At 45.1% G+C, this 27371-nt stretch overlaps 1 long non-coding RNA gene across 1 annotated transcript; it reads right to left on the bottom strand.

The window, feature by feature from the left end:
- Nucleotides 1–542: 542 nt before the first annotated feature.
- LOC110356973 (uncharacterized) lies at nucleotides 543–27371 on the bottom strand. The gene is made up of 5 exons (XR_010472386.1): nucleotides 25641–27371; nucleotides 24711–24807; nucleotides 8487–8618; nucleotides 5759–5878; nucleotides 543–5199 (listed from the first exon to the last, which is right to left on the bottom strand). It is a non-coding gene; the product is annotated as an uncharacterized LOC110356973 (long non-coding RNA).

The following is a 27371-nucleotide window of genomic DNA, read 5'->3' as shown; positions in this document are numbered from 1 at the left end:
AAAAATAACGTTATACAAGGCTTATTGGCCTGCAGGCAGAGTGGGTAGGTGTTACCTGCAGAGAATAGTACCTCCAATTACAGGAATGGGTAAAAGACACGCTAGGAAGAGAGGGAAAAGAAGGTGAAATCCAAAGGACTCTGAGGTTGACACATCACTTCAGGTTTCTGTCCTCACGTGAGGCTGCAGGAAAAGCTGAACCAGCCAGGCTCCAGTGTGAGACACCTCCAGCATCCCCTGCGCCCCAGCTCCAGCAGCGCCAGCATCCTCCTGCACCCCAGCTCCAGCCCAGCCACCCAAATAGCCAGCAGCTCTGGCCAGGCCAGGGGCTGAGCTTGGGTGACAAAAGAAACACTACAAAAACTCCTGTGAATAATTCTCCAAAGGGAACAGACCATTGGGTCAATATAGCAAAAAAGGTAGCCCCATGGACCTCCTTGGCCCTGCATCAGCATCACAGAAAAGCTAAAGAGGGGCAGAATGGGAGAAGAAAAAAGAAAAGAGGATATAAAGTTTAACTTCTCTCTCTTGCTATCTGTGAATATGACTGTACAAAGTCAAGGTTAAGACTGCCAAGATTATAATTCTAAAGGCAAATTAAGTTATCTCCACATATTTAAGATACAGCATTGTTTGAGAGCAACTGGGGGCAGAACTCGGTCCTACATTCTGCTCATATGCTGTTACAATACAAACACCCTAATAAGATGCACACAGAATTTCAAAACCAGGTAACTCAAACCTCTCCAGGCCATAAGACAGTTCCTACCCCAGAGCTTATCATTAGCCAAAGTCAGCTTAAAAAATAGCATTGGATCTCGAGAAAACATTCAGGAAAGGTGCATCAATAAAATAAGAATCACTCACACATAAATCTCCCTTGAACCTTTTCCTACTAATACTTAAGATGTCTGCATTTTGAGCAAGCCTTGGTAAATTCTCCGTAAAAAAAAAAAAAAAAAAAAAAAAAAGGAAGAGGAAGGGCTCTCTGCAGACATCTCTCATCCACAAAACTCTTCCACAGAAAAGAAACCACCAAGGGTTACAGAAACAAGGAGAAACTCAAAGTACATACACAATGGCAAGGTAGGGAAAATCTCAAGCAGAGAAAAGGGAATAAAACTTAAGCTTCAACATCTCAGCCTCAACATCCCTACTTATAAACTCCAGCCTTCAAAACACTCCAAAATCCTGACAATGCCATTAGACTTTCAACCTAGCTGAAATCAAGAGGTTTGGGTTAATTGAGAGTGGTCCAAATGAGGAGACAACTAGACACCCTCACAGAAAAAGAATGTGTCTCAGTAGTGAGGTTTTTAATTCAGTTTATTCATAGCTAACCGCCCTCCCCCCCAAAAAAAATGCAACTGACAATAACAAATGAGGTAAAAATTTTAATACTGTTGAAGTCACCTTCCAACTCCCAGTGGGGAAAGCACTGGCCCTGCTCCTGCCAAACGCGATGCTTGCACCAAGTGTGTGCCACCAGAAAGATAACTTGGGCCTTGGTCCATGGTCAAATGATCATCTTGCGGAACTGCATCTCAGGCCACTTGCAGCCCCATACCACATCAGGCCTGAGCCTGCCCATGAGGTCAGAGACAACCAAGAACGTCTTACCACAGCCTCTTAGAAGCTCATTGCAGGCAGAACCTGAATGACCACAAGAATAACATGTTAGAGGAACAACAGTCAATCCCGAAGGCTTCTGCAGACACCCAGCTTTCACGCAATGCCAAAAGACAGCAGGCCAGTGAGTCCCAAGGTATCTCCCAAGCTCACAGTGTAGGGGAAAAGAACGCTCCCATACCACAAATCCATTTTTCCCAATAACCCCCCCATCTTCCCTCCTTACCCAAACCCTAGAAGAAACATGTGTCTGGCTTGCATTGGTCAGGGCACAGCCACCCACAGACCCCACGACACCAGCCACTCAGCATCTCAGGGCTGGTTAAAAGCAGACGGCGCGAGGAATGCCATGGAACAGCCTGTTCTGGTGAGATCCCCATCTTTGTATTTCATATCTAAGGCAGCACAAGCTAAAAGCAAGGAATGTTCCTGGGTGGCTGTGCAAGCCAAAGCTTTTCTGGCTTTCTATCATTCCTATTTTCCATTAATACGATTCAAACAGTGACTGCAGGTGTTCCATCACCAACTTCTTCAACAGCATCTCACAAAATCAGCTTAAAGAACCAAAAAAATGCCTCCTGCACTGCAGCTCCCAAATCCCAAATTACAACCAATGCTTTTAGAAAGGCTGTTTTCAAGCAAAGCATGTATAGCATTGTCTTTAGCACCATTCCCCTGTAAAATGAAAGGAGGAAATATCATGAATGGCTTTTCACCTATTTTTCATTACTGTTGCTGAGAAGAACATGCTAAAAGTAATACCAGTAAGAAGAACAGTCTGAAGTGTGGGTGTGTGGCAGATAACTCTGCTTTTCTTCACCTTCATGAACGTCAGTAATTCTTTCCATGTCACATTATTATCCAGGGAAAATAAAATGTCTATGTGGCAGAAAAGAATTTCTGTTTCTCTTCCCATCCATTTCCTACATCCAAGTTCCTTCCTGATAGCTACTGAAGATGACAAAACAAGGCAAAATCAAGTTTCAAATTCCTCCTTAACTATTTTCCCACAACAAAGCAGACCTCTGCAAAAGGCTTTGCTGTGTCTGGCTACTCTGTCTCAAAGCATCAGCATGAATACCTTTTTGACAAGGGTAAGGCTCATTTTCAGGCAAGGAATAACCCTCTATATCCAGTCTGGCAAAACTGTGGTTTATCCCTTTTCACTCCCCTGTACTAGCAACCCTGTGTTTCCCTGCAACCATCACATCGATGTCTTGCTCAGTGAACATTAAAGGCTTAGTTTGCCTGTTTCTTTGAAAGAAAATTAAACAGTAGGAATATGCTAGATGTTAAAAATAAATAGAAAAGAGGAAAGAAAAGGGCCTTCTCTGTTGAAAATGAAACTTTACATCTCAGGGAACAATACAACGTGTACTCTGTAGGATGCATTATGAACCCCTTATTGCATGCGGGATTTATGATCAAGGTCTCCTACAAGGATCCCTAGGGGACAAACAATTTGAGTTAAAGAAATCCTCCCTTGCAAATGCCTTTACTGCCATCTCCTGGCACTTTTGAGAAAGCCAGCACAGCCCTGATGTAGAGCAGGGCTCTGGGACGTGCCACAGCCTCATCAGGCATTCACAGCACCTTTCTAGCACTCTGCCCGGGTGTCCTTCAGCAGCGGAGCCGGGGACACCACAGCTGCTGCAAGGCGATTAACTATCCTCATATTGCTCAGTAATATGCTATTTGCATTAATCCTGGCTTTGCAGCAGTTAAAAAAAAAAAAAGGCACTAACCATAGCTGTATTCATAAAAGGGCTTTGCCCTGAGAACAAACCTCCGTGAGCAGCACAGAGCTGTGCCTCACATGGAGCCCAGGGGAGGCACCCAGTGCCTGGAGCAGCACCTCCTCAGCAGGATGGGGCACCCACCCCTATGGTGACCAGAAGCAAGGCAGCTGATGGAGACAAAAGTGGCTGTGAAGCTGAACTGAACTATGAAGGAACATATGTCAGGACCATCTCCCATGAGCTTCACAGAGGAGGGCGAGAAGCAGGCTGGGGTGAGAGACACCACTCACCCTGGGCTACTTTTGTGCTTCACCCACCCAGAGAAGAGCCATCCAGGCTGAACCCAGCTCTAGACAATGACATCCCCTTCATTCCTCCTTGGCTGGCCCCACAACTCTGCAACCACCTTCTGTTTTGGATTTGTCTGGATAATCAGTCCTCTCTGCTTTTGTTGAACCCCGCACGGGTTAAGAGTAATTTCAGGGTGCCTATCCTGAAAAATTGGTATGGCAGAAAATCTTGAAGCAGGTATCTTCTAAATACAGGTTTCCAAGGTGGGGGGGCAGGGAATAGAATAAAAATAAACATCTATTTCTCCAGCAAGCTACATACAGGCTCAGCTCAAAATGCAAACAGTTATAGAGAAGCGTGCTTACCAAAAGCCATCAACTAGCTAGGAAAGATCTGCGATGCTGGCAAGATTGTGGGGAGCATGACTGCACCCAAGAGCCCTGAATAAGCACATAAATGCTTAAAAAAAAAAAAAAAATAAAATAAAAAGCGTATAGAACATGAAGCCTCGTTTTTGTTCACATCTGTTTTCCTTCCACTTTCAAGATCTGACATGAATAACCCAACCAAACCCAGGGAAAAAAAATGCCATCACTGCCTCCTTAGTATCATCTTGAAATGATCAGGTAGTGACAAATTCTTTTCTCAGGCAAAATCCCATCAATTTGGAGATTCACAGATACAAGGAAGGAAAGGATGTAGCTCAGAACAGTATAATCTTATGAAGGTATGAACATAAATAAGAAACAGGTGTGTTTAAACTATTTCACTTTGAAATTCAAAATCACTAATGGAAGGAGGGTGCTCGCAAATCAGCTCACAGCTGGTATCTGTTTCTGGGGCAGATATGAGTACAATACTTCCTCCTTCCCTTGTCTGTCTGCCACTGTGGTGTTAATTAGTATGTAATTTTGATGTTTCTGTAAAAGGCACATTCACAGCATCTCCTAAGGTATCTCAAAGCCTTTTTCAGGCCTTCTGATATTCTTGGACAGTGAACACCTTGACGTAGCACAGCAGAGAACCCAAATTTCCATTCATATTGCAACATTTAATGATGCTTTTTTCAGTCCAGGAGTTATCTGTGGCTTATATTATCACTCAATGTTTTGGCGAATTAAGATACTTTCTCTTTAATGTATTTATGCCTCTCTGACAAACCAGCCCTCACAAACGGTTTCGCAAGAGAAGCTGTGTTTTAACAAATTGTCATGGAAGTTTCATTTTGTGTTTATCACTGGAATATATTTTGTCTCCCAGTTAAAATACTTTTAGGGCAATTTGTGTTCAATAACCAGATGAAATCTTAGGGCCTATCAGATGAAAGTTGCAGCAGCTCTTGTTAGGATACCTTGTAATACTATATAGATTGCTAACAATACAGCCCAAAACTGCCGTATTTTTTCAGGCCAAATAATTAGAAAAGGAAGGCCTCAGGTAAGCTGCACAAATCAAAGTCATTTAGTTTAGATCACAAACTTACACACACATGTTTCCCAATGTTCTTCTGGGCACTTCCGTTACTGATGGCCACAGGCAGCTACAGAAAAAAGAAGTATATTACATCCTCTTTAAAGAAACAAAGTCAGAGCAAGGACAGAAAAATGAAGGCTTTGGACAAGGAAGGATATGGTACCTTTATGATAAGCTACATAGTATATCAAAACCCAAACCACATTGTTGATGTTGATGTAATTTTCCCAGTTTTCAATAAAGAGTTGCTCTATTTTTTTGAGGGAGCAGGTCAGCCTAACAAAAATGAGGTGTGCTCCTAGAACCACCTATAACAATTCAGTCATTTCTGGATGTACAAACACACACACATGCACGTACCCGCACACATCCTAAATTCTCAGCACAGGAGCTGAGATAAGCATAAATAAATGTGGGTCTAAACACTGGTTATGAACCTGTGGATGTGAAATCTGATGCCAGGATGGGGAATTGCCTTGAGTTGCCTCACTGATAAATGTACTGGAAAGACTAGCAAACCTTTCAAGGACAGCATGCTCTGTGATCAATTGGCTGGATTTTCTTGAAACCTTTAATATACCATGCAGTAAAGGGATAATAAAATAATCCCCCTGTATTTTCAGTACCTAGCAGGAATTTCAGCTGCACACGAATACATCCTGAGTGATCCAAGACAAATGTGCTGTAATGACAGAAGCATTGCTGAGCCTCGCCAGTACAAGCCCCCATAAAAAAGCATTTCCAGTCTGAAAAACAAAAGGCAGAAAAAGAGGAAGAGTTTAAGATTCTTGATCCCAGTTCTTTCAGTACCTAATCTCAGGCTCCAGCCTGTGCTTGCTCTCCTCCAAAAACTGCAGTACAAAATCTCCTTCAGCTCTACATATTTCCTATATTGTACCTATAGGGAAATATGCTCACTTAGCCATACATCTTTCTCAGCTGTTCATACAAGTATTATTTCAATATTCCTTCCCCTCTCAATTCACAGTATCAGCTACAAGGGTTGTCATATAGCGTTTTTCACTGTTATTAATGTTTGAGGAAATTGCTATAGGTACCCTTGAGCCAGCTAATCTTGCTGCTGTTGTTTTTTCAGGGATGCTGTGATTGCCGAGATCCTCCTAGATCTTCTCCACAATGTCCCAATGGACAGCAATGAAGTATTTTCAGATCTTGGACCCTCTCTTTAGAATAATCTACCTAGGCAGCAATAGCTGTATTCACTCTGAGCAAAAATGGATTTTTTTTTAGTAGGTCTTCTATTTAGTTATTGAGTCATAACATGTCTCTCGGCTGTATTTGAATTCAAAACAAGAGGCCTTTAATGTATTTAACAATACTGCTTTAAAATGGCCTAGGAAAATCTTTGCAGTGGAATTTGTTTCCTAAGAAGATAAGAGCAGGGAGAATAATTTCTGATTTTATGGCTGGAGCACCATATTAAGAGGTCTCCTCAGCTATTTTTTAGCAAATAACAATATTCAGCTACTCACCACTTTTTTCCTCCAGAGAATCTGAGAGTCTACCACACTAGTTGCAGCTGAGGAACACGCGAGGAATGTTAGAGACCATCATTTACATTACCCTGCCAATGCTAGGATCATCATTGATGCTGACTGAGGAAGTTCACCAGCCCACACCAGGGCAGGAGGACCACACACTGATTCCTGTCCCCTCTCATTCTGGCTATGGCTTGAAACATCCTCTGTTGCTGGGCAGCACAGGGATTGTTACGCCCTGATGTAATGCCATTTTCCTCTTTAAGTTTTCTAGAGAATAACTTGGTGCTTACAGTATCCCTTCTCCTTATTTGCTGCAACAGACAGCATCTAATTGCCACATGTCATCATCCTGCCTGGCTCCACATTCAAAATCCCAGGTCAAATCTGATTTTTTTATATTTTATCCCAAAGACAAACGTTTCTTTTCCCAGTGAATGCTACGCTTCAACAAGTAAATTCTTATCCCAGGAGAATAATGTGAATTGCAAGACAGAAAAAAAAGAAGCTTCATGAAAAGAAGCCTTATTCAAAAATTAATGCATGAGCTTATGTGGGGAGCTGAAGGAAGGGAAGGAGAGCAGAGAGAGATGCACACTAGCACTCCCTGGCCTGTCAAGTAGGATGCATGCTTCACTAAGTAGTCATATGGCACTTTTCACCTTTCTAAGCAAGGATGCTTTTAAAGCCTCCATATCTGTCAGCCCTTGCTAACTCACGCACCCAAAAGTGACACTGACTCCAGTATCTTCTGCCCATCTGCTGTACAGCGCTGGCCATAACTTCAGCAGCTGAGTGCCTCCTGGTAATAGCCTGCCCGTCGTTTTCCCAGGCAAAAGGATTCTGTTACTAGAAAACACTATAAACAAATTTCCTAGAGAAAAAGACTTCTGTAGAGTTTCTCCGCTCTGATTGCTTTACTTGAAGCTGAGGCTTGTTATTCTTGCTGTTCCTTCAAAGCTCACTGTATTTTGATAAAGGACATCAGTGGCTGCAAACCCTTTCATCAAAGAGGCATTGACTATTTAATTTTACAGTTGTGGCTCTTTTCCACAAGGAATACAGAGAATTCATTAGTAATCACACATCAGAGAGTGCATCCACCTACATGTTCCTCTCCTTTGGCAATTGTATAATTACACAATCATCTCTTATCAAAGAAACTTTTCTATTTAACTTCTACAAAATAATTGCCCGTGGCTTTGCTTCCCTTTATCTCCCATGAAGAGAGGGAAATGCTAAAAAACACTTGTGTCGAGGGTTGTTCTGGTTTCCTTTTAACAGCAAAATACAGGGCATGTGCAGAGAGAAATGTTAATCTACTCCTGAAACTGCAGAAAGTAAAACTCAACAAAAATCTTCCAGTCGGCAAGTGACAACCACGGGACTACGGGAGCAAAGAGGAGCAGGACCCTCAAACAGTCACTGTTCTGTCTCTCTATATCACTTCTCTCTCTTTTTTTAATTCTTCGTTGGCATTTTGTTATTAGTCCCCACACGGTAAACAACGGGTTGCAAATTCTGACAAAATGAACTGCTGAAAGGATTATTCATCCCTCTGCAAGATTGCTCTGTGAGCTGAGAGCTACACGTTCTGCATTCTGTGACTAAGATACAGTCCCATGTGTTTTCCCAGTTCAATCAAGCGTGCGAAGAACTGTCACAATAGTCGTTGACGCCAAGAAAATAAAATTTAGGGTAGAATGGGAAATCTGAGTTGCATTTTAATGGCATTTCGTTTGTACCTGTTTTCTCTACTCTTTGTTTATTTTATTCTTTTTTAATCTTTATTGACAATTCATTAAAGCCTTATCATCCCTCTCAACAGCAAAAGAAAAGGGAGTTGTTATTGTACCTGTCTGGATAATTGTTACTGAAGTGTTGTCAAATTCTTCGAAGTGGCTATATATCTTTCATGTCAGGCCACTGGGACTGATACAAAAACATTTCCAGGCTCCTGCAGGGTTTTGTGGGGTTTTTTTCTTGCCTTTAGAAGAAGACGTAAAAAGAGCAAATAAGTCAGAATGATAAATTATGACAGGAAAAAAAAAAAAATCAACATTTGAATTGCTTGATAATAGCGAGAGCATGGGGCTTGAGGGAAGATTAGAGTAGCGTCAGGCAAGAACAGAACTGAAGATTATTTAAAAGTGATAGAAACCCACTAGGATCTGCAATCCCACCATTGTTTCCCTTTGGAAAAGCAGTTTTCAGAAGCTCCAATTAACCTTAATTGAATTCTGCCTTAGCAATATCTTGAATTTTAATTGACTGGGAAGATGATCATAAATCTCTGTTCAAAATACAGCTTGGCCATTAGCAATTCCCAGAAAGGCATTGCAAAGCATCATAGCAAAGGACTTGCCTATGCTGCAGGTAAAGTCACCTCTAGACCATAAAAACAAACATTCAGAAGGGAAAATCCCAGTAGCCAAAGCCAGTCCATTTCTCCAGGGCTGATGGCTATGAATAAGTGACTCCTGCAACCAACATATCCAAATACCGTCCACACATTCTTAAAGATTACTTATTGCACCTCCTGCTAGCCTTCCTCTGCTCTTACATTTGGCTCTTAATGCTGAGAGCTTCACTTCCACTTTAAACATAATCATATCCTTGCTTCTCCTGTACTGGCCTCCATCACCTACATGCTTGTCTCTCCCATACTCTGCTGGTTTGCCTTTAGGTCGGGTTACTTTCAATCTGGCTGATGTTCAGCAGTTTCAGAGATCCAGTGTTTACAAATAAAACTCTGCAAGGTCGTTGCACTCATGCTCTTGAATTTAAATGGCTTTCAAGTGCCTGATTCCTTTTTAAAACCTGCTCTCAATCACCTCGCATTAGCCTAAACTTCTGGTCTTAGAGAGATCTCACAAACTTCTTATCCTTCAGCCATTAAAAGATGCCTACCAGCCCTGCTGAGCCACTATGACGCGTGTCAGGAGCTATTTGGGCACTGCTACCTACACACACATTGATCCTGAACTGACAGCCCAACCACAGAGAGACAAAAAAGGCAACTGTGCCCACACCACAGACATCTGACAGGACAGTGATTTGGTAAGGGGTGCAGAGGGGTTTGATCCTCGGTGGGTACAGATACAGGCAGTGCAAGGACTCTCATGTCTCTGTATTGGGTTTCCTAAATGAAAATACGACACATGTGGCTTTGTGCCATGTGAGTCTGCTACACGGGAAACGCATCGAACACAATGTATACGCTATTCAGTCAAACTCCGTATGCATAGTGGCCATCTGCAGATGCCTGGGAAAAGATGGAAAACACATTTGTTCCCCATGTGAACACACAGAGGGCACGAGTTATGCTAGGAAAAAATGCCTTGTGTACGTATGTTCGCGGATACACTAGCACGAGAGCATTTTTCCTGATATAAGTTATTTCTCTGTTGCAAGGAGGCAAAGAGCCTGTGTCCCACCACTATAAACTCAGCACGTGCTGAATGTCCCAGAATGGGGGCATGTACAGCCCCTCTCCCTGCACCTCCCCAAGCTCTCCCAGCGCCACACAGAGGCACAGCCAGAGCCCAGCCCAGGCAAGGTGGCTTTAAAGAGGGACAAGAGTTCAGTCTCATTTGAAGACCTACCAAGCAGGCAGGTCTCACGGTGCTCATGATCATCAAAGCACTTCGTAGCATGGCCATTAACCCTCACAACACCCCTGGCCAGCAGGCTATTACTGCTATCTCAATTTTGTAGACGAATGAGCTAATAGAGAAAGCGCCTGTGGAGAAAAAGAGCAAACACAGACACAAACACTTCAGATATTCACATCTCTGCAATAGGATGTGGCAGGTGCTTCTAGTTCCTAGTCAGGTCAGCAGGTGGGAGAAGTCCTCAGAACCTCTGAAAAGTTAAAGGTGCTTGGTTAGAACTGAGAACAGAAGCCTTAATGACCTCCTTAGTGTTACAGTAATCTGCAGGACGAGTAAAAGCTCCTGGGGTCTTTTTCTGCACTGCAGGATATAAATCCCATTTACTTTAATAGGAATTTATGTCATGCAGGAAAAAGATAGGACCTCAGCTTCTAGTTCTGCACACAGGCAGCATCTCCTCTCTCCCTCTCTTCCACCTCTTTTTCCTTTCCTAAAATAGAAGCAGCAAGAATAGTGACTTGATACTGTTTCTGTAGCCACAGATTTGACTTAGACAGGAATGACTGATTAAAAGTTGCAAATTAGGGTGATTTTGCTGACTCTATGAAATGGCTAGTAGAGGAGGCAGAGCAGCTGAGTGACAGAACTGGAGAACACAGAGCCAAGTTCAGCTTGCAAGCAGCTGAATTGAGCAAGGAGGCCAGCAAAGAAAAGGAACAAGATTGTGATCATATTAGGAAGTTTTAACAGACACAGAGAGAGCAAGACACAAAGGGGAAATCAGGCATCAGAACAAAAAATTGCTTCAAGATCGAAAGGGAGCAAGCAAGAGACAGAAGGGAGCTAAGTGAATCAAGTCACCTCACCCCAGCAAGAAGCTGCCCAGCCACCCAGTTCAGACTCAGGCAGGGCTCAGAGAGGTGGAAGCAAATGACAACCGCATGGGGAAAGACAGTTTACAAACCAAAGGACAAAACTTTGTAGGGATGAGCCCAAGGGTGAGCACATGGTCTATGTACAGTACAGGAGCATCAAGACTCAAAGCAAAGTTCATCTTGGGAAAAGCAGAATGGCTACACCTATTAGTGAGCAAGAAACAGGAATAATTTTCATATTCTGTGTTTTTACCTCAGCTTACAGAAGGTTTTTCGACTGGCTCTTGAAGAAGGGAGATTTTGTAAACTGCTGGTGACAGTAACCCTACACATCTCGCAAACGTTTTCCAAATAAAATTTCCAAATAAAATACAGCAGACACCTTCAAAGCATCATGGCTACACACAGAAAGAGGCCTCATTTGGAAATGGCATCATCATGTGCAAACGGACAGGATTCACAAGAGAAATCAGCTATGCAATACAACTTGGATCTTATCTTTAAATAGGAAGGTTAGGGCATGGTCCACCACAGCCAATTTGGAATTTATCACTTGCCTCAGCACAGGATACTTCTTCTACTGACTGCAAAAGAAGCCCAGTCAGTCAGTTTACATCAGACATCTAACTCAGTAAAGACAGCTCCAGAGAAAAGTTCATATATGCCCACATATGCAAATGAAAACCCATTATAAAAGCAGCAGTTCAGTTCAAAACCAAATGGACTTAGAATAAAAATAAGTAATGCTTGTCTCATAGAGTCTCATTATGGTACTGTCATAGTAGCAGACAGTGGAAACTACAGTATTTATCCCAGTTTCTAGGCAAGGAGTGATTTGTCCTGTGCCACCTCCCAGGTCAGTAACCAAGCTGAAATCCGACCCAAGCAATCTCAGTCAGCAGCATGTCAGCCAGGAGACACGCCACCCCCCAGATGCTAAGGGAGATGCTCTGCACTGGATATTTAACCTCACAATTCCACACAGAGCCTTAGCTTTCCCTTTCTGAAAAGACAAGGGAAGACTCAGGGTGGCCATAGAGTGGAAAGCTCCCTCTCTTCAAAAGATTAAATTTGAGAGAAAAGAATCTGGTGTGTGATAGCAAGGTCCTTATGTCAAGGCTGCGTGTAATGGAACCTGGTAGACTGTGGTTGGGAGCGAAGATTTAACAGTCGATACCCAAAGTGGCTGTATAAAACAGGCATTACAGTGAAAGTTGAATGTGCTCTGGAAACTATCAAATGTGTTACAGTCCATAGCTAGAGAATGCTCCAGACTGACAGTTTGGAAAGTGACTTTAATGGTGTCTGTAGAAGTGGAAGGTGACACGACGGGTAGTTTGATGTTACATTGAACACTTGGCCCCAGACCATCTGCAATTTCCCTACATATTGATTTTGTGGTGTTTTTCCACTCGTCTGAAGACCAAGTGCTTTGCAAAGGACTCTGTCTTCTCTCCAGGACTCATCAGTTGCCGGAGAAAAATGTGCCTTTGTCAAGACCACAGGATGGTGCTGCCAGCAGAGACCTGCCTGGGTTATCTGCCACTCTAGCCATCACCATCCCTCCTCGCCCTCAGGACGCCATCACTTGAGTTAGTCAGCCACAGGCAAAGGCAGCAGGCAACCTGCCTCTCCTGCAAGCAGGCTGCGTTGCTGCAGCACGCTGAGGAGCAGGCAAGCCCTTGCAGGGTCAAGTCTTCCCCGAGCTCTGTGCCACCACATCTGCACTGCCTAGTGTCCAAGCTGCTGAGCCTGGAAGGTTTATCAAAGTCCAAAGTGATGGGTGTCTACACCTAGAAGCAACCTGAGGACCAAGAAGTAGTCTGCAGCGGGAACTGTACGCATCAGATACCCACCTGCCTGTATTTCATCCCAAACCTAAGGAAGCTGCTCCTGAGGTCTGCCAGGCAGTTCCACAGCTGATGGCCACTGTCAGCCCACTCATCCCCACACCTGCTGGCTGCCAGCTCAGGTCCCAGTGGGAGCTCCTGCTTCTGAAGAATAACTGAGGCCTTTTCTCATGTTAGCTCAGAGACAGGTTCCCACAGGCAGGGAGAGGACAGTGGGAAAAGCAGGCCATCCCGGTGCCCACCTCCTCCACCGGCACCGGGAGCTGCCGCAGTGGGGACCGGGTGTCACGCAGGGGGCAGCGGGAGGGGGGCGGCAGTGAAACAGGGCAGCCTGGGAGACCTAAGCAGATTTTCTGATTTTAAGGCTCTGCAAAGATGGCCTAGGAAGAAAAAGCAGTTCTCCAGTTGTGTTTCTTTGTGCTGGGTAAAAAGGTGCCAGTGTGTTATCAAGCCTCTTTCAAACCTGCCAATTTCACCCCAGCTTTTCAAGTAATTTTCACCCACCACATTTTTCCTAGAAGGCTTTATGGAAAAGTGGCAGAGGGGAAGCATTATTATTTTATCTACTCTTCCTGAAAAGCAAGTGGTTATCACTAAGAACATTTAGCGTACATTGGGTGTTTTGTGTATTTTCCTCCCCACTTCCCTCACTCCCAGAGCCGAGGAGAAAAGCCGCCTCTGCACGTCCCTTGAGAGCTGAGATATTTCTGTTGCCTCCAGGGAAATCCAGCAAAGAGCAGATTTCATACCCCTGATATTTCTGATTTTACAAAGACAGAAGGACATTTGCAAGCTTTTCCCATGTATCACAAGGAAGCAGAAAGGATTAAAAACATGGACCTGTTTTGTCCTTTTGTTCCTTTTAAGAGTCTCTTAGCCTTTGGACATACTTACATGCAAGACAAGCCAAAAAGCACATGGGCAGCCCTACCTGCCACGCACAAGAGGACATCTTGGAAGTATCACCCTGTGGGATGAGCAATGGGGGAAAATGACCTGACAGTGACAGCCCAGGGGATGTCCTGGGCAAGCATGGGAGGGAAGGACATAAGACCAAAAGGATAACCAGCCGGTCCCACTTTCTCTCCCCATCCCATGGCCCTGCTGGCAGACAGAGCCCAGCCCTCCCCAGCCCCAGCAGCATCACCTTGTGAAACATCTAGATCCCAGCCGAGACAGCCTTCAAATATGACTACACAATGACATATTCTATGGTATGTTTCATAAACTAGATTATTATTTTTCTGGCAACTCACTCATGAGCTACAGAGCAATGGGCAGGTTTTCCTCTTTGAAAGTAACAGCCTTACATTTATGACACAGGCATATTGATTGCAACTCTGTAGCACCCAAATTCAGTTCTTTTAATAGAGGTTTTGTTGTTGTTTTCCCCAGCATACCAAGAACATCTCTTTTAAAATATATCTAGTTTGTTTGGTATCATGGATGGTCTATTTCTCCAGCAGTAAAATATCCACTCTGTCATCAGGTTCCGAGTTGAAATCAATCCAAAAATACAATGTTAGTCCAATAATGACCCACTTCAGCAGAATAAATCATTGCTTACCTCACCACAAGCGCAGCTCATGCTGCACCCAGTCACCTATTTGGAACCCATTACTCCCCACAATCAACAGCGTGGCTGTTCAGGGGGCTGCTCTCTTCCCTTTCTACACAGGTTAAATAAGCATGATCTCACCCTGCTCCCTTTTAAGCACCCGTGGATATTTGATGCTCAGCTACAAGGGTCGCATAATGGAGGCAATGCATCTTCAGTGAAGAAAAATGACAGTCAGAATAAGAAGACTAAACCAATTCATCACTTAATGCAAAGCGTTATTGTGCTGCAACCAGAGCATCACACCAGGATTGATTACAAACAAGATGACACCTCCCTATGGACTGTCTGCTATATTATTATAAATAAATACCCATTCATTTTTGGAGTCTGTATTGCTGCAGAGGATAGATTATACCTCAGGTACACAGTAAATATCCCATTGAGTACAATGTCCCTTCCTCGCCAACAAATGAGTTTTGTCTCGCATAATGCAGTTTCGTAAACAAGATAAGGGAACAGAGAAACACCAAGAGACGGAGAGATCCGCAAAAACCTCAGCTGATACCAGGGAGCTATTTCTGTGAAGGACATGCTAAAAATTCAGTGACTTGCTGTTAGAAGGTAGTCAAGGGAGGACATAGCTGCAGAAAGCTTAACCTTGTTCCTGAAAAGGAGCAAACCCTAAAAACCTTCCCAAGTCCTTCAGACATCACCAAAACAAAAGCAAACCTTTCTGGTTTCAAACACCTAGGGGTTCATGCTAACAAGCTCTAATCAGGCATGCCGCAGCATTTGGAAAAATAAAATCAGAGCAGTTTACAAGGCTGCATACTGAAAAGTGAGCAGCCTGGGAGAAATCTGGTTTCTCTTTATCTCTTTCCCCCCCTCTGCCTCCTGAGCCATCACCTCCGGGTGCCGCCGGAGTGGTCCCTGCCCAGCACAGCCCGGGTGTCTCCTGCTCTCTCCAGCCACTGCCCCGGCAAGATGCAGACGCTCAAGTATCTGTCAGCAGCTTGGCAAGCACAAGAAGAGCTGGTTAAAGGAATGCTGTGCCAAATAAGCATTATTGATTGACCACCTCTCTTATTTACCCTAAGTGTTTTAAGCACTGTGCATCCAGGGGATGGTATTTTAAGCCAAGAGCAAAAGCATCACCATCAGCTCTGCTCTCAGCACCTGTGCTTGGGTCAGAGCAATGCTTGTCCTGCAGTCCCACAGCTGGAGCAGTTCTCTGCTCACATACTTTGGCTGCAAAAAGAAGTACCTTCTTTCCCACTCTGCACCACTTGGTTGGCCTCCAGTGGTTTGTGAGGACAGACTTATTTGTGCAATGCTCTGCCAGCCTCACACAGATCATGACAGCCCCTGAAAGGGCACTCACAAGGGAAAATAAAATAATAATGGCTTTTAAGTCTTCCACACATCAGGGAACGAGTGACACCTATGCTGGGCCATCCTTACATACAGAAATAGGCTGGGGGGAAATGTCATCTCCAAAATTTGCAAGGCGATTGGTAAGATGGGAAGAAGTGCTGCAGGCAATTGCAGTGATTGCATCCCTTCACCTTCCAGGCAACCCAGTGCCAGGGAGATTGGTGTGCAAGGGGGAGCTCACTGCTCACACTTTGGCTACCGAAGCCCAGCTGAGCCTGTAGGTGGGCTTTAAGAATACAAAGGAAGGGACAAAAGGCCACAGAAGGAGCACGGGAGCAGGAGCATGGTGCCATCAGGGCCGCTCACCGCTGCTCAGCAGAGAGCAGCAGGCAGCCTTGTGTGGGTGCGTGGCGAGGGGACACCAACTGACGGATGCTCTCTGTCCATCTGTCCTACTCCACTCTTGTCCTGCTCACAGCCCATCATGCAACATCTACCAGCTCCTTCCAAAAGGCCTCAATAGGTGGGCACCAGAGATGGGGAAATGGTGCCACAAGAAAGAGGCAATAAATAAATAACAAATATATATTTCCACAAATGGTCAAGCTGTGGGGTTGGGGCTTTGGGGGGTTTTCCTCTCATTTTCCTTTTCATTGCCAGACAGATCTACAGAAGCCGACTGAGAAAATATCCTCACCCAGATGTAACATTTTGCACCTTTCCTGATGCTCACACCTTTCATCCCTCCTTCTCCAAGCTGAACAAGTGAAAACCTTTGAGATGCTTTTGAGTTTGGATATGTCAAAAAGAGAAAAATCCTCAACCTTCTCACATCCTCTATAAAACAAATAAGAATTATCTCATTCCACAGATAAGGAGGCTGAAAAAAACAACAAATAGATTGGAGCCAAATAGAACTGAAGAAGTTGCCTAAAAGCAAGGAAATCATCCAGATTTTCTGCTGCTGAAGCGGGTGCCTTGCTGTCATACCCCTGTCCCCAAGGAGGCCTCACACATGCAGGAGAACAGCTCTGAAAAGCAACAGTATTGTTCGCTAATGTCAGTAGTAGAATATAAAGCAGAAACAAAAGCAGTATTTTTCTTCCCATCTCTGTCCTCTCCTTTCTATATTTTCCTTCACTTCACCAGCAAAGAAACACTTCCCTATACAGACCTAGAAAAATATGAAGATAATCAGGCAATTTTCCATCTCCAATCAAAATGGCAAGTTTCTCTTTGATTATAAATTCCGAATAAAATTAATATTGTTCCGTTTCCTTTGAATGTTTTATGAAAAGCAATTGCCATCTTTCATTTGTGTTTGCTGGCTTCCTCCCTGCACATTATTTTCACTCCAGGCCTTTCCAAGCATGCTTTGTAAAAGCATTAACTGATATTCATCCGACACGGAGCTGCTCTTTCCATTTCTCTTTCAGTTTAACAGAACCCTACAGACCGCAGTGAGGACGATTTTGAGCCATCACACTGTTTCATACACCCTCAGTCTCTTTTTCTGTGCGAGAGAACCCTCTTATGGAAAGATGAGGCACAAAACCAGCTTCCCCTTCACAAAGGGCACATCCTTCCAGCCCACAGATGCGGCTCCGTTGTGCCCTTATCAAGATTAAAGAGGAGAAAAGAAGCGAGTTTGGAGCTTGCATGGCTCATGGCGCCACTGCGAAATATCCCCCTGCAGCTCTTTTGTGCTAATGAAGGCATAATAGGAAAATTTTGCTAAGTAGCTAATATGAGAACAGAGACAAATTGTAGTAAGACACAGTTTGAGCACTTTGTGTCCCTACGTTGCATCTCAGAAATACCCACAAAGTTTGCATTAGATAAAGGAACATTGCTTGCATCCTAGTAAATTTAAAAAGTATAATGGAGCCACTGCACTTGATTGCTAGGTCTACAGGTGTCGTACTGAGGGATTCAGTACCTGCCCCCACTCCACCACGAGGGAATAGAGCTGCTGAAGAAATCAGTGATATCAGACACGCAAGGGTAGACCTCTGAGTGTAATTCAAGCTCACGAGTCCCATCCAAGGTGTTTCTGAATAGATAGGACCACTTGTTAGATTTGCTTCCGGGTGGCAGTGTTAACTATTTCCCAATTTCACAGTGTGTGAGTGTCAGGATATCAAAGGGAGCTCAATAAGATCAGCTCACCCCTTTCCTATGGATGTTACCCAGCTCCAAAAACACAAGAAACTAATGAACAACAAACCACAAATGCCCTCTGTTCTGGCCTGCTCTGCACCCAGGGCTGATGTACAGCAAAGGGGGGAGACAGAAACAGCCCATAGCCAGGCAAGGAGAGATGTTGTGAGGGTGAGGATACCTGGGCTTTTGCATTCCATTTGCATGAGGACAGCAGTGCAATGCACAAGGGTGTGCATGTGCCATCCCCTATCAGGGAAAAAAGAAGGCCACATGGTAAAATAAAGGCAGATCCGACACAGCAGTGTGTTTTATGCTCCATTGCCTGCCAAAGTGAAAAGAAGCAATATTCCCAGTATAGTAAAGGCCAGCTCTCAATGTTCTCTTCCACATTAAAATCTTTAAGGAGGCAAATTCTATAATTTTGAAGACATTTGTGATGCTAAACCCATACCAGAATGTAAATAAAAAGTAGCAAAAGCCAGACTTGCCTTGTTATTAACTCTGCCAAAAGCACTGTTTATTAGTTGCATAACTAGCTTGCTGAAGCATCCTCAGAATTAACTAAAACCCTGGAAGAAAAGGAGCAAGAAGAATGGCAATGTGCCATGCAAGAGATGTTTATTCTTTCCAGATAAGACAACAAAAACAGGGATGCTAACGTAGCCAACAAACACTGCCCATCGCATGCGCTTCTATTTCTTTGTAGTCTGTTTATCCTGTCAGCTTAACTAAAGGGTTAATTAAAACTCTCCATAACCCAGAAGGAAATATTTTTGAAAAAGAAACTCAACAAAAATTGTTCCTTCATTGCAGTCAGTGGACTTTTTGTAACATACTATTATTTTCAATCTGTGCCCTGCGAGAAGGAAGATTAAAGCACGCTCAATCCTACCACCTGCACTTTGCAAGGAGGAGAGGTTGACTGGGCTGGGGAGATGTTTTGCAGTCCAGCCCCACACCTGCCAGTGGGGACAGACAAAGGCGAGATGGCCACCAGCCTCCCACACCTTGCTTGGAAAAGGCTCTCAGGGACCTCATTTTCCTGAGCAGCATTGGATGCCTCTTGTAAACTGTAGGAGGATAAAGAAGAGGAAAACATTCCTATTTTGGATGTAATTGAAAATACGTTTTTCAGTCACTTACACACCCTCTCCAAATAGCTTTTTTTTCCTCTCTAATTTAATCATCCTTTCCACTGGCTTCTGAAATTCTCTGTATAGACAGTGACATCTAGTGAAGGAAAACTGAACTCGTGCAAACACAGAGTCGCACCTGCGAGAATCGAGACAGGCGTTTGGAAATGCTGGAATAGAGATCACCAAGGGTCACTTGCAAACAAGGCTGAATTACAACCCAGCAGAAACTCATTTATTCACCTAGCAACAAAAATCGAGTGCTTGCGAGGCTCTGCATTTCACTTGCCTAGGGAGAAAAAAAAAAAAAAAAGAAAAAAATGAAAGCAAGGTTCAGTTCACAGGACATTTCTGATTGCCAAAGGGGCTGCCAGGTGCCAGCTGAACACACCAGCACACGGAAGGAGGCAGCGATGGTGGATTCCATCCTTATCAGGGTACCCGCAACAGCCACGTCTGCAGCGCCAAAACACCCGTGGCAATCCCAGCCTTCACACCTCAGGACACACAACAAAACCTCTGTCTCCGTCATTGCAATTAGTGGAGCTAATTTGGGGGGGAGGATGGCAGGAGCCTGGGAAAACTTGATCGGTTGTTGAGGAGTGATGAGAACCTGAGTGTTTCTCACTGCTGCTATTTAAAAGTCACATCCCTCTCCACTCCACAACCACACAAGGCATGTGGTCTTCCCAAGAGCCCTTGTTGAACCCCAGTGTGCAAACAGCTCTTAATGAGCCCCATGTCTTTTTCCACATTGGAAGAAGCATGTCTTTGACAGCAGAGGTGTTTACATTCAGGGCTAAGCAAAGCAGTCGAGTTGTGATATGGGTAACAAGCAGCAGGTCTCAAGAGGGGCTGTTTCATACACTCAGCACCACAATTAGGCTGAATGTTGAGAACAGCTCTACCTCCTCTGCAAGGATTTACCCCATGAGCCTGACAGGTTAGTGATGGACACGGGAAACAGATCCAACCTCTGCTGTAGGTGCCCCTCATGCTGTGGTAAAGGTCCAGGAGAAGAAATAGCAGGATCCCAAAGCTGGAGGGAAGGTTGGGGCACAGACAGCGTGTTGATTGCCTTCCTGAGAGCCCACTGCCTCCAAACCATGGCAAAGGTAGCTGACACCAAATGGAAAAAAGAAAAAGAAAACAAACACACAACCAACAACACCAAAACACACACCAGCTGGGAAATTCACTTGCAGTGGATTTTAGAATCATAGAATCATTTTGGTCAGAAGAGAGCCTTAAAATTATAGAGTCTAACCATAACCTAACTGTAGCACTAAACCATATCCTTAGGAAACTCATCTAGACATCTTTTAAACACCTCCAGGGATAGTGACTCCACCACTTCCCTAGGCAGCCTGTTCCAATGTCTTTCCATGAATACAATCTAAACCTCCCCTGGTGCAACCTGAGGTCATTTCCCCTCATCCTATCACTTGCTACTTGAGAGAAGAGACCAACACCCTCCATGCTATAACCTCCTTTCAGGTAGTTGCAGAGAGCAATAAGGTCTCCCCTCTACCATCTTTTCTGCAGGCTAAACAGCCCCAGTTCCCTCAGCCGCTCCTCATCAGACTTGTGCTCCAGGCCCCTCACCAGTTTAATTGCCCTTCTCTGCACTATCTACAGTACCTCAATGTCTCTCCTGTAATGAGGGGCCCAAAACTGCACACGGGATTCAAGGATGCCTGGTTTGTCACCAACACAAGGAGGTGCTCTTGCATACGAAGCCAGTGCCTGTCATCCTATAATCTCCTGGCACTCGGGGGAATGAAAGGGGATAATTTTGCAGCCATGGAAGAAAGACAGCAGGAATGGGGGGGTTATTGCAAGGTGAGAAACTCTAAAAAGAACGAGGAAAAAGAGTCAAAAGAGGAAGAAATGAGCTAAGGGACAGGAACAGCAGCACTTCTGAGGACAGGCATTGCTGCTTTTGTGGCAGTGCAAAATAAAGCAGAAGATACAACAGTGATCATGAGGGGATCGCTAAAATGTACCTTGCTGTTTCTAATCTCTGTGCAAACAGCATGGTGAACACCGCTGGAGGGATCACAGGTGCCGGCAGGTGCTGTTTTCCTGCTGGCACATCTCGCTCTGACTCAAGAAGCCCATCCAGTCTCCAGGGTGAGCTCAGGATCCCTGCGCTGGCCGAAGGCAGCCCCACACACACCCAGGAGATGACCTGGGAGCAGCATCGCATGAGTCTAAAAGTAACCTGCCTGTTGGGCAGTAATTGGAAAATGCATAAAATAGAAACTGCAGCAAACACCATTCGAAAAACAAATAGCCCTGGGGTCCCAGCACCCCCAACCTGCAGCTAAGACAAGACCACCTCTCCCTGCAAGCAAACATCAGCAGGGCATTGCAGATACTGAATAAATTATATTTCAAATAAAAAGTGCCATCACCCAAAATGATCATCATCTCATATTTGATTGTTATAAATATATAGCACTTTTTTAAAATTAAATATAAGCTGCTGTGGAGTTCACTGTCTCAGTGGAAGGCACTGAAGGACTCAGACAGAATTTTCTGGAAAATGCACAGTGCTTTTTAACCAAGCTGTTTTGGGAAAGGCCCTGCCCTGCCACAGGCCTACACATGCAGCTGTGCAATGGGCACAGCTGTGCTGAGCTCCCCCAGCACAAGCCAGCTCGGGCCAGACACCACACAATTAAATCAATGCAGGGCTCGCACACGCAAAAAGCATTCATGTTTTGAACCACATACAAAGCTCATCCCATGACCTGAAGCCAGACACATGAGCTTGTGGGGTTTTTTTTCTTTAAAACAGCCTCGGGCTATGTTTATTTCTCAGTCAAATCCCACTGTTTTCCAGGCAAGGAAATATGTGCAGAGCCTGCCTCAAGTTTTTGCAAGTAGAGACAGCTCTGCCCTTTGCCTAACACCTCACCTGGAGATGCAGCAGCATTTATCCTGCTCATCTCAGAAACTAGAAACAGAGCTGGCCTTCAGGTTCACTCTCAGTCATTTAAATTAAGATTATAATATAGGTGGGAAGGTTTTCTTCAATAGGAGAGAGGCCATTGAAACTTAGAGTGGTACAAGCACACTGTTTCATGAGTGCCATAGAACAGTGATTTCCTACATTTACCAGAAAAGTCAGTATTGCAAACTGCAGAAGGTTTGGCGATGATGGTTTGTTGGCTGTGCCCACCAGCAGCAGCTGGATGGGATTTCAGTGGGTGGTGGCAAGTGGGTGTTTCTTTCTGCATGTGTCCGCCCTACCCTGTACAAAGAATAAATGCTGACAGGAGTGCTAAACCCTGACGTCAGGTCAAGATGCTGCCCTTTGACACTGCCCTAAAACCCCCAAGCTGGAATAAAAATCAGACCTTTACTTTGCTAGACTTTGGATCTTGAATGACACTGCGCGGGGGATGCTCAGTTTGGGCACGGATGGCAAAACGGTGGCTCTTCCCCTCCAGGATATGTGTTCAAGCCTCACTGGAGTCACTAATGATCAACCATCCCAGCTTCCCTGTGCTCACAAGCATGTGTTCTGGTCCACAGGTTTGCTCTGCACCAGCCCACTGCAGGAGCAGGTCACCAAGCTGCCTTCAAGCCACCCTCCGGTCCCTCCCCCGCAAGCCTCCTCCCTGCCTGGGGCTTGCTGTCCATCTCACGGGGAATTTGCTGCTGTCCTGGACTCGGCTCAGTGGAGGGGAAACTGAGTCAAACTCAGGGTCCTATTTTCGTGAGGTGAAGGGGTTTTCACTCTGCTCCCATGCAAAGCACAAGTTGTTCAAAACTGCCCCTCATCTGTCCAACATACAGAAATCCTGAAATCACCCCAAAATTCTAGTCCTTTTCTTTTTTTGTGTTTGTTTTTAATACCACATTCTCAGTTCTGTTGCACAATTCTTTCACTGCCCTCGCCTTGTCAACCAGTGAGTGCATCACTACTTCACACTGAGATGCCAAAGCCAAAATGTCACATAAACACACACCTTCAGCAGGACCTCAGGGGCATCTCAGGCAACTCACCAATGTTTTCACCAAGTTGTCAAAAGATAATAAAACCAGTATCATTTACCTGGCTTCAGCCAGCTCCGTAAGTCACTGGCTGCCTGCTCTGTGTCTTACCACCACAAGTGGGAGATGGAGGTGGCATCAGCTCTGGAAGTGAGGTCTGAGCTGTGGTGACACACCAAAACCCAGTGTGGTGAAGCACCAAAACAAGCAGGCTGAAGTTGGGGAGATTCATGCATGGTAATGGAGGGATTCAGTATTCCCTCTAAAGCCAGCTTTGCCAGGCAGAGCGATGCTTTTATACTGCTGGAATCAGAATCCAACTGTGCCTTTCTCTGTAAATTGTCTTCTTGACTTAGAGCTAGGCAAAGTATATTACTGAGAGCCCACATCAATCCTCTAATATCCTTGAGATACAGAGGCAAAATTAGAATTTCCATCAAAGAAAGAAACTAGAATATAATGAATTCAGAAAGCCCAGCTGCTCTCTGTGAAAAACAAGAGCAGTTTCACCCAAACTCCCATGTTTACCTGGAGAGGGACAGTACTTTTCCACATCTCATAAACCTGACCTGGAAGGACAAAATCTATTCATAATTAAATCTATGTTCAATACATTGCAAGCAAGCAATTCAGAGAGAAATTGGCTATCAAATACATCGAACATTTTTGCAAGGTGCAAAATTCATTCTAGGTGGTATTTTCCATGACTTGTTTGCATTTTCTCGGCAGAGCAACCCCTCTGTCACATGGTGGTGAGAGGAGACAGCCCAGCCAAACACTTGGGAAGCTGCCGGTGACCAACCCTCATGTTCATGGCCAGGGATTAGCAAAACATAGGGCTTTGCCAGCTCACCTGTCCATTGACCACTCAGTTATGTGCAACACAGTGCCCAGGACAGCTTCAGAAAGAGCGCAAAGCCCAAAAGCCCCCTTGCCACCCAGCCCCACCAGATGCTCAAGGTGACACCTCTGATTTGGTGTGTCAAGCGGTGAGGTCACCTACCAGCAGAACCAAGTGCTTCCCAGCCCAAATTTGGGGTCCCCCACTCTGCTGAGGCCAGCTGGAGCAAAGCCTCTGTCTTGGGGATAGCCAGAATGTCTGGCAGGGCCAAGGGCAAAGCACCCCAGAGCCCTGCCAGATGGGTTACAAAAGCCATGGGGGGACACACCAGTGCAGGGACACGTGTGTGACCAGTGACCGGGGCAGAGACAGATCTGGGGCACAGACAGATCTTGGGCAGAGGGAGCTGCCTGCAGCCCTGCCTCTGGGCAGCCCAATCACCTCACCACAGCCGAGCACACCCCCGGGGGGAAAGTCCAAGCCTCTGGCTCAGCTGCCAGCTCCACCACTCCAGCCCCTCCTCAATTACAGATTTACTAGCTGGAAACTGCTGACTGGCAAGTTTAGTTACCAAGACACCAAGGTACTGTGAAAGCAGGGTAATAAAGCGTGAAGAACAGAAGTTGTATTTATTTCCTAAGATGAACATTAACACCATTTTACCTGAGGAGTACAGTACTCAGCCAAGGATCCTCAGCATCTCCACATCAAGGACAACAGTTCTCCGTCAGTACCCATCACTTTGCTTTTCAAGAGGAGCCTGGGCAGCAGCAACATAGCTTAGTACATAAATATCCCATCTGTTACTTGCAGAGCAGCTTCCAAAATACAGTTATTTGGATAGGAAAATTCTAGGACTCTGATTTACAACTGTTGAGATCAGAGTAATATTTAAGTATTGAACCCCTACCACCGGAAAAATAGCTAAGTCTGTTCAAACAGGACTTAAGACAGGACACTGGATTATCTCAAGGCCTTTGACAGTCAGGTGCCCAGGTAGACCCTATTACACTTCACCTTCCACATCTCAAGCCTCTTCTGCAGAAGCACCACACATGCCAAACCACTCAGTGCCTGTGTTTACTGCAAGCCACACTGCAGTCAGTAAGTAGATTCTCCACCCCAGACCACAGCTGGGTAGGACCACAGCAAGGTCCTTCACTAACCCTTAACCAATGCCAGAAGATATTTGATAACAACTCAAAGCCATACAAAAACCAAAACGTTAAAGCTCTTTGGCACAGTCCTTCTTCCTCTTCCCCTCTCCTCCTAGCTCACACGTATCATCCTGGCAAGCTGGAACTTCAACCCCTACTTGGAGGTTGTTTTCTTCACGCCAGATTCAAACACATCATTTCGCAATCTGCTAAAAGTGGGAGGAAGAGTGGATCCAAGCCAGACCTCCCTGAGACAGAGAACACAAGGAAAAGAGAGAGTCAAAAGTCCTCTGCACAGCCCATCCCCCAAAACTGTGCTTCCTCTGATGCAACAGAAGACACCAAACCAACCTGGGGTCACAATCCTACTCAGAGAAAACTATTTGTACCCTAAAGGAGAGAGAAGGAGGAAGGGAAGGAAAAAAATTATGCTCACACCAAGAAGAATCTCCTCATCATGGCTTAAGATATTCTCACCCCCAAAGCAGTCACTAGGATGGAGACTGAATCTTCTGTCCCTTGGAACACACTGAAAGAGCAGCATTTGCAGCCTCCAAACGGACAGCAGGGAAAACCCCAGCACCAGCTGCAATGAATGATGCTGATAGGCAGCCCCAGCCCCACTCCTGCCTCTAAATACCTGCAAGCTCCACAGGGTCAGCACCTCCCCCAATTTGGGCTCTGCAGGGAAAAACATTTATCAAAATTAATGCTGCACAAACCGTGGGCTTTTCAAAGTGCTTGCTCTACCTGCCTCGTGTTCCACTCCTACATCACCAATAATTGACACACACCACTGGGTAAGTGCTCCAGTACCCACCAGTGAGTCAGGGGGACATGACAACCCTACCATGCCACACAGAGCCTGACCTAGAGTCCTCCAAAAACCATGACACCATCTGATAGCTCTTTAGAAGCTACTACCAAAACACTAATAGTCACATTAACAACCTAAACAGACAATGTGCCCATTTCTGTGTTCTCTCAGAAGACAGACTAAGTGTTGAATGGAAATATTTTCCCCATGTGCTAAATGGAAATGAATTACCCTCCCCATCCCTCAGATGCTGGTGAGCATGGCAGCACAAGTGGTTGCAGTGGCTATAGGGAGAGCTATTCACACACCAATTCCCTTCAGCGTTGCTCGTATTAAAAAAAGGAAATTAGAATGGATTTGCCCCAATAAGCTAGATACCAGGTCTTTGGAGCATAAATATTTATTCCAATAATTACACTAAAAGTAGGTTCAGTGAGTTACTGAGCAAACCAAGCCAAAGGCTAGCTGCCACATATAGAAGTGTTTGAAATTTTGACCCAACAGGCAGACACCTACTTCCAAATATGAAGTATCACAGAATCACAGAATGTTAGGGATTAGAAGTGACCTCAAAAGATCATCTAGTCCAATCCCCCAGTACTCTATTTAATCATCTGCACTGCAGTGTACATTCATATCTGAGATGAAGTGACATGTGTGTTTATTTAACAAGATGTCAGAAACGTCACTGTCATTCCCTCTCTCCTCTTTAGGTATGTGGAAGACTTTACCATCTGCTGCCCAGACTTATTGCTACTCATTTCTCAGGGTGACAGATATTGGGTTAAAGCAGCAAAACTCCACTTTTCTGAGATGCTTTAGTCACTGAACCACTTGAGAAATCAGAGCTGAGTGCTTTGGAAAGCTATCTCACCCATTTATGGCAACACTGCCTGTTTTAAACATCCATCCTCTGCCCTGCTGCTACCTCAGATGAACCCGTTTAGGAGCAGCCTCCCTCCAACCCACTGACATCCCCACATCTGCCACCAAGTCCTGGCTTGCAGCTGCTGCCCAGGTGCCCAAGACCATGGTGAGGCACGGAGGGGAGAGCAGGCGAGCTTGGCCAGGTGTGCGCCGGCACTCCCAGGCTCACTGCTCAAGGAGGGGGATGCCCACAGCAGGGCATGGTGCGGAGGTGAAGGGCTCCTGGGGATGTGGCAGGGCAAACGGGCATCCCAGGGGTACAAGGGACCGCACAGGAAAGCAGCCAGCAGTGCTGGCAATGGCTTCGGTCACAGGAGAAACAAGAAGGTGCTGGGATGCGTGTGCACCATGAAGTCAGAAACCACTGCCCTCACAGACGCCCGCACTGCGCAGAGACAAACTGCCACAGGTTCTTTTGCTGTT

This window comes from Columba livia, chromosome 4 (assembly GCF_036013475.1).
Source record: "Columba livia isolate bColLiv1 breed racing homer chromosome 4, bColLiv1.pat.W.v2, whole genome shotgun sequence".
NCBI classification, from domain to species: Eukaryota; Metazoa; Chordata; class Aves; order Columbiformes; family Columbidae; genus Columba; species Columba livia.
This window is presented reverse-complemented; position numbering and strand designations above follow the sequence as displayed.